Here is an 8,607-nt window from a genome sequence, read left to right on the forward strand (position 1 = left end):
CTGTGGAAGGTATGAAGAAGGTGGCTTTTAATTTTTATAGAGACCTTTTTAGTAAAAAAAGTGTAAATAATGTTTTTTTACAAGATGCTCTTAATATCCTGGATTTTAAGTTAAGTTCTGTAGACCAGGGGTTTTTAATAGAAGATCTTAGCATGGAAGAACTTTTTAGTGTTTTTAAAAGTTTTTCAAAAGGGAAAGCCCCAGGAGCAGATGGTCTACCTGTTGAATTTTATTTGACTTTTTGGGATGTTTTAAAGGAGGATCTTTTAGCACTTTTTAAAGAGGTTTTTATGTGTTCAGAGCTGCCTAAGTCATGGAGGAGGGGGATAGTGTCCTTAATTTATAAGAAAAAGGGCGCTCGTGATGACCTCAGGAATTGGAGGCCTATCACCCTCCTCAACATGGACTATAAAGTTTTAGCTAAAATTATTGCTTGTCGTTTTAAAACTGTGATTAATAAATTGATACAACCCGAACAAGTATGTGGAGTACCAGGGAGGAATATTGCTGAGATTTTAAATGTTATTAGAGATGCAATATGGTACTCTAGGGATAGAAGTCAGAGCCTGGCCCTGTTGGCGCTGGACTTTGAAAAGGCGTTTGACAGGGTCTCGCATGAGTATCTTTTTAAAGTTTTAAAACAAATGGCGATCCCCGACATGTTTTTATCTCGTATTATGATTTTATATAATAATGTGTTTTCTCAAATTTCTGTCAATGGTTTTTTAACAGATTTTATCCCGTTGGAATCCGGAGTGAAGCAGGGGTGTCCATTATCCCCAATTCTTTTTATTTGTGCTATGGAACCCCTGCTGTGTATGATCCGGAGAGATAAAGTGGTCCGAGGGGTTCCTATTCCGGGTGGAGGAGGGGCCCAAGTCAAAGTATTTGCCTACATGGATGATGTTACTGCCATCTGTACAGATCCTGCTTCACTCCGGAGAGTGGTAATGTGCACCAATTTTTTTAGTCAGGCTTCAGGTTTTAAAATGAATTTTAATAAAACTGAATGTTTGATTTTGGGTTCCTGGGATACAAATGACCTACCAGCAGTAAAATTGAGGCACGACGAGGTAAAAATTTTGGGTATAGTATTTGATGCTAAAAATGATGGACACGTGAGCTGGGAGGAGGTACAGCATAAAATGGTGAAAAAGCTCTCCTTCTGGAATTTGAGATGCTTGTCGATTGAAGGGAAAATTTTAATTATTAAATCTGTTTTATTGCCTATGATGCTTTATGTTGCCATGGTATATCCTCCTTCTGAGTTGATACTAAAAAAACTAACTCGATGTATTTTTATGTTCATTTGGGGATCAAAAATGGAAAAGCTGAGGCGAACGGAAATGTACAAAAAACAACAAAATGGAGGAAAAGATGTCCCTGACTTGCATTTGTATTTGTATGTAAATTTCTTTTGTTTTTGTTTTAAAGTTTTTAATACTAATTCTACTTTTAGTCTGTTTTTAAAATATACTTGTGGTTTTATCTTTAAAAAATGGTTCAGGCCATGTTTATCAGCACCCATTTTATTATGCCCGCCCAAGCATTTTATTGTTTTAGAAAAGGTGATAAGGACTCATAAATTAAAGGACTTGGATGCCGATCTCCTTCTGGACAGAAAAAAATTGATGGTTCATCTGAGAAGAGAAGAAGGAGTGTCCCCTGTGAGCAACTTCTCCTGGAGTAGATCCAAGCGTGTGTGGAGGAACGTTTTTGGGAAATTCTTGGCCAACATTCACAAAGACATCGCATGGATGGCTGCCCACCAGTGCCTCCCAACCAGAGACTTCCAGCACAGGAGAGGCCTGGTGGCGCGGGCAAAGTGCCCAAGAGACTCCTGCCGAGAGGATGAGACTGTTTTGCACCTTTTCTGGAACTGCTGTTTTGCACAAGAACTTTGGGGGAGATTGGGGATACTTTTAAAATGGGTTTGTGGTCTTAAAGATTTTAGCTATGAGTATGTTTTATATGGACTTTTTAATTGCCCCACTACACACCAGTTCAAAGTATGCTGGTGTATAATAAACTGTGCCAAAAATGCAATCTGGAAAGCGAGAAACATTTTACTTTTTAACCGTGATTTTATCTCTGTAAATGATTGTATTAAATTGGCTTTTAGTGAAATGTTTATTTATTTCTTAAAGGATGTTAAAGATTTGGGGAAGAAGGAAGCGAATCGTAGATGGTGTTTTTATATGTGGAATACTGTTTTATATTAAGTTGTTGTATTTTATTATTGTAATTGTTTATGTTTCTTTTGCACAAAAGGTTTCATTTTTTTCTTGTTGTTCTATGTGTTATGACTAAATAAAATTTTGTTGAAACCTTATCTGTTCTTATCAGTTTAATATCTGATACGTCCCCTATTTGGGGACCATATATTAAATGGATTTTTAGAACAGGGAGCTGGAAATGGAGCTTGCTCTGTCCACTCCACGCATTGACCCGTTATTGCAGTATCTCCGGGAACAGTGCACCCCTTCTCTGATCCGGTTTCCAAAAACAGATTGAATTGAAATCAGCCCAGCAAGTTGTCATTTAACACTTTCTGAGAATTCTTTTCAGGGTCAAAGAAGCACGTTTCAGGTGGCAAATGTAGCAATTTGCTCAATTTCACTGGACCGTTTGCAACATTTCCTGTGCCTTGCTTTCACCTGTGCATGTTCAGCATTGGATTGCATCCAATATGCAATCAATCAATCAATCAATCAATCAATCAAGCAATCTTTGCTGGTTGCAACAGGTGTGTTAAGATGTAGGCCCGAATGAGGCCTTTGTAACAGTGTTGCTAATATATTGTGCCATCTACAAAATTAGGCCCCTGCCTGCTGTCTGTCAGCATGAAGTGTTTAAATTGAAGTATCCTACGAGTAGTTCGGCCATACATACTACATTTGTGACCGCATGCACAAATTCCTTTGTAAAACATTGGCTCCCTCTTGTGGACCACTGACTTTTAATTATGTGGTGTATGATATGTATTTCAATAAAGAAGGAAAAATGGTGTCTGTGATGATCTTGAATGTGCTAGTCTTGTCTATTTTGTCTTGTACTGTGTGAGTAGTATTCTAATGCTTTTGACCAACTGGGTGCGCTGCTGCTGCCTGCCTGCAGTAGATAGAATCTGTGCACGGAACCTTCACCTGCTGCTGTCACAATGGGGCCTTCAGCCATTGACTCCGGAACTCTCACGTGTCACAATGGGCTCTGGACTTATCTAAGGCAGAGAAAAATGGCGCCGTCTTCAGTCTGCTGCTGGAACAGCAGCAGACCACATGGTAGGGGGATTGTCTTTTTTTTTTTAAAGGGGCAATTTGCAGACTTGCACTAATAGTTGCACTCTGGAGCGCCAAAGGGATGGAGGGTGTGTTCAGATGGGTGGAGTTATGCAGATCAGGCGGAGTTATGCAGATTAGGCGGAGTTAGGCAGATTTTTTTAAAACGCGTTGGGTCCAACTTGAACACACCCCCACACACCCCCACACACACCAGAACTGCCATTTGAGAAGGCATCCAGAGTTTAGAAAAAAAATGTCTTCCCCTGGGCAATCATCTTTTGGGCTCTCTCCACAGTGGGTCCTGGTTGTAGGCCATGGGGCGTCCGGAGTGGCAAACCATTTCAGGCTATCGCTTCTCGGCCTTTTGGCTAAGATCAGGGTTTATTGCCCTGGTCTTGGCTGAGAGGTGCTTGGGGTACCCGGCTCCTTGGTCTGGGGGGATCGTCTCACCTCTGGTGGGACTTCACCCCCCTGCTGCTATTGGGGAGTCGGCTTAGTCCTCTTGCATCCGGTTGCGATCCCCGGCTATAGGCCGTTTCCCTGTGACTTCCCTTGTGGGAGTACTTCTTCTATTTCCTGTGGTAGGATATACCGACAGTTCTGCATCATGAATTTCGTGAAGAACACCATCCGGTTGACCGTGGACCCGAGCAATGGAACCAAGAACAACGTTGTTTTCATGATCCGGGATCTTATTGAGGAAAAGGCTGGAGCAAAGCGTGAGGAGATCTTCAGCTGTAACGAGTTTCCTCGACAAGGTAATTACGATGTGACTTTTGTGGACCAAAATGTTTGCCTGAATGTGTTCGAGTGGCTTCGAGGCAATGCTGAGGATCCTCTTCTGGAAGGAGTTGGCTGGATACCGTTGTTTGGTCTGCAGGAAAAAGAGGTGACTGTAACTGTGTATAACCCCTTCACAGATCCTGCTTTGTTGCAGAGTTTTCTCTCACAGTATTGTGACTATGTGAAAGTAGGAGAACGGCAGGTGAACATTTTAGGAATCTTTAACTGTAAATATGTTTATCGTGTGAAGTTGAAGAGGGACCCTGACTGTGTGGGTGGTTTCAGGCACCCCCCTGCAAATTTCTCTGTGGCAGGTCACAGAGGTTTTTTGACCTACCCAGGACAGCCTCGTTTTTGTAGGAGATGCTTTTGTTTTGGACATGTACAGGCAGAGTGTACTAAAGGACAGTGCTGTCGAAACTGCAGGAAAGAGGGGCATACCGCTAACCAATGTCCTTTGCCTAAGACCTGTGATGTCTGTGGGAGTAGTACGCATATGTACAAGGACTGTCCCATGAGTGCACCCAGACGGTCCGACAAGGAGCAAATGGAGGAAGAGTTGGCCAGGAGGGAAAGGGCAAAAGTTGTAAAAGAAGTTGCAAGGTTTGAGAGGGAGGAGGAAGAGAGAAGGAGGCGGAGTGCGAGTAGAGCCATGCCCCCTCCAGATTCAGAGAGTGTGAGTCTGAGGCCATGTTCTAGGGCAGAGAAAGAGGAGAAAAAGGAGGAAAAGAAGAAGAAAAAGAAGGAAAAAGAGTGGAGGAGGGAAGAGAAGGAGTTTTGGAGGGCAGCTGCAGAGGTGGAGGCGCATCTTCCTGAAATGGAAGTGCAGGGGCAGTTGCCTGAAATAATGACCTTTAGTGAGGCAATGGACGCCGCGGAGAGCGATGCGCAAATTTCGGAGGTGGATAGCCCTGAGCATTTGTCTAATCCTGAACATATTGAGGAGTTTGAGTCAGATGACGATAGAGCTGCAAAAAAGAGCCGGCGGGAGGATGATGGAGATGATGAGGAGGTGGAGAGTAGTACTCCTCAGAGAAAGATTGGCCCTGCAAGAAGGAGGACTGAGGGTGGTGAGATCAGTGGGTCAGACACTTGTTGTTCAATTCAGATGGTGGAGGAGGATAGTGGTGATGCTGGATAGTGTTACCATATACTGCACTAAATGTGTTGTTTTTTTTCTCTTGTGAGCTTTGGCTTAGGCCAAAGGCTTTTATTTTCTGTGTAGTTAGTTGAAGTGTGGATTTTGTAAATATGGGGTTTACCATAATTTCACAAAATGTTAGAGTCTTTAAAAGTAAAGTTAGGAGAGCTGCAATTTTTGAGTTTTTAGCTATGCAAAATGCATCTATTTTTTGTTTACAAGAGTGTGGGGTAGTGGATGGTGTGAAAGGGGATGAATGGTCTTATGGTGCGTCTGTGTGGTCAGGGAGTGCATGTAATAAGAATGATGGGGTGGGAATATTGGTTAAAGGGAGAGAGGTGGTTTTGAATGATTATCTGGTGATTGAGGTAGGGAGGTGTATTTTGGCTAATTTTGAGTATAGGAATGTAAAGTTTTGTGTTATTAATATTTATGCGCCGGTTGATAAGAATGAGCGTAAAGCTTTATTTGAAAAAGTTAAGCTTTTTGTTCCAGGGAGGATGCCTGTAGTGGTTGTGGGGGATATGAATTGTGATGTGGGGAAAGTGAATGTGGATGTGTCAGGGAAGGCTTTGTTGGAGTTAGTGAGTGATTTTGATCTGGGTGATATGCAGCGTGTGTGTAGTGTGAGTCCTGTGTTGAATACTTTTTTTTCTGAGAGTGGAAGGGTGCAATCTAGGTTGGATTATTGCTTTATTTCAAAAAATATAACTGCTGTTGATTATAAGCAAGAAAATGTTTTGTTTTCTGATCATGTGTGTATGAAGTGTGAGGTGGATATAAAGGTTGGTGGAGTGTTTGGGAAAGGGTTGTGGAAGTTAAATGTGAAGTTGTTAGAGAGTGAAGATGTGAGAAAGGAGTATGCAAGACGGTATGAAGGGTGGTGTAAGCGTAAAAATGGTTTTGGGAATGTTTGTGTTTGGTGGGATTGGGTGAAGAGACAAACAAAAATATTCTTTAAAAGTTTAGGGTATAAGTGTGCAGCTATTAAAAGAGAGAATTTTGTTAAATTGAATGCACGTTTGAGTGTATTGTATAAGTTGAGGGAAGGAGGAATGGAAGTGGAAGAAGAGATATTACAGGTGAAAAAGGAAATTAATGACTTTTTGTTAGAGAAAGGGAGGAGTATAGTTTTTAGAGCAAAAATTGACAAAATGGAACATGATGAGAAATGTTCACGTTTTTTCTTTAAAAAGGTGTTTGGGAAGAAGCAGAGTATGAGTGTGCTGAATGGGGAGGATGGAAGAGAAGTGAGTGGTGAGGATATGTGTGAAGAGGTGGCTAAGTTCTATGAGGAGTTGTATGCAGTGAAGTGGAGGGATGAGGGTTTGGAGAGTGATGTGTTAAATATGTTAGAAAGTAAGTTGTCTGAGACGGAAAGGGAGAGTGTGATGTGTGAGGTGACTAGTGATGAGGTGTGGAAGGTGATGAATAGTATGGCGCTAAATAAGACGCCAGGGGAGGATGGTCTCCCAGTAGAGTTTTATCGAGTGATGTGGGATGTGATTGGTAATGACTTTGTGGAGGTGTGTAAGTATATGTGGTTAAATATGGAGGTGGCTGAGAGTATGCGTGCGGGAATGGTTGTGTTGATACCTAAAAAGGGGGATTTGAAGAGTTTGAGGAATTGGAGGCCGATAACGTTATTAAACTGTGATTATAAAATCTATGCAAAATTAATGGCGAATAGGATGCGTGATGTGATAGAGAGTGTGATTGGGGATGAACAGTGTTGTGCGGTACCTGGGAGGCGTATACATGATTGTGTGTGTATGCTAAGAGATTGTCTATGGGACTGTATGGGGCGAAAGAAGAGTGCGTTTTTGTTGAGTTTAGATTTTGAGAAGGCGTATGATAGATTATCGCATGGGTTTTTGTTTAGTGTGTTGCTAAGAATGGGTTTTCCAGCTGATTTTGTTAGGAGAGTGAGGAGTTTATATAAGGATATTTACAGTTGTGTTTTGATGAATGGTTATGTGGGAAGGAGAGTGAATGTCTTTTCAGGGGTTCGTCAAGGGTGTCCTTTGTCACCTGTGGCCTTTATTTGTGCAATTGAGCCTTTGTTGTGTATGCTGAGGAAAGATAAGGTGGTTAGGGGCGTGCAAGTGCCAGGAGGAGGGGGTAGAGAGTGGAAAGTTAGTGGTTATATGGATGATGTGTGTGTATTGTGCGATTCAGAATGTTCGGTGAGGCGGGTGAAGTTATTAGTGTCCTTTTTTTGTGGTGCGTCTGCATTTAAGGTTAATTGGGAAAAGAGTGAGTGTAAGGTATTTGGAAATGGTGTTTTAAGTAGGGATGTTGGAGTGAATGTGGTTAATGGGCCTATTAAAATATTGGGTGTGAAGTTTTCAGAGAAGTTGGATGGGAAGGAAAGTTGGAATGATGCGAAAGAGAAGGTTGAGCGGAAGCTGTGTTTTTGGAGGTTGAGAAACCTTACGTTTTTTGGAAAGATCTTAGTTATAAAGAGTGTGGTGTTGCCGATTTTTTTGTATGTAGCAGTAGTGTTTCCACCAGGGTATATGTGTGTGAGGAGTTTGAATAGGATTCTGTTTGTGTTTTTATGGAATTCAAAGATGGAGAGGGCTAGGAGAGAAATTTTGTTGAAGAGATTGGAGAAAGGTGGGTTGGGTTTTCCAAATTTGGAAGTTTTTTTTGGTGTGAATATTGTTGTGTATGTGCTGAAAGTGATAAGGGCGGATGGGAAATTTTCATCTATGTGTAGGTATTTATTTGGAGCGTATCTGTTTAAGTTAAAATGGAGAGAAAGGGATTTGAGGTGTCCGGTTGCTTTTGAGGTTCCTGTATGGTATGTGTGGGTTTATAAGTTTTTGGTGAAGTATGAGTTGTGTGATGTGGATGTAAGACTAGTGGAAAAGAAGAAGGCTGTGTATAGAATGATTGAGTGTAGAGAGATAGAGTGTGATATCAATATGGTTAGAGGAGCTGATGTACAAAAGGTGTGGAAGAAAGTACGGATGGATGGTATGACAAACAGACAGAGTGAGATTGTGTGGCAGTCATTGCATGGAGTGTTACCAGTAAGAGAGTTTCAGAGAAATAGGGGTTTAGTGAGGAGTGAGAGGTGTCCGAGAGAAGGTTGTGGTGGGTGTGAAAGTGTAATACATGTGTTCTGGAATTGTCAGTACGCTAGAGATGTGATTGGAAGAATGGGTCCTTTGTGCAAAGAACTGTGTGGTGTGAATTTTTTATCCTTTGAGTTGTTCATGTTTGGTTTAGGGTTGTGTGATGGAGTGAAGGAGAGAGTGTTGTGGTTAATGCTTGCATGTATAAAGGAAGTGTTATGGGATGTGAGAAATGTGCATGTGTTCAAGAGGAAGAATATTGAGGTTAGAAATACCGTGAAGGTGATTTTGGGGAAGATATATGTTTGTTTTTTGTGGG

General features: G+C 41.6%; 1 pseudogene; it reads left to right on the top strand.

The window, feature by feature from the left end:
- Positions 1–2,310: 2,310 nt before the first annotated feature.
- Positions 2,311–2,485, top strand: LOC138668059 (U2 spliceosomal RNA; annotated as a pseudogene).
- Positions 2,486–8,607: the final 6,122 nt, after the last annotated feature.

Source organism: Ranitomeya imitator, chromosome 2, assembly GCF_032444005.1.
Source record: "Ranitomeya imitator isolate aRanImi1 chromosome 2, aRanImi1.pri, whole genome shotgun sequence".
Classification (NCBI taxonomy): Eukaryota; Metazoa; Chordata; class Amphibia; order Anura; family Dendrobatidae; genus Ranitomeya; species Ranitomeya imitator.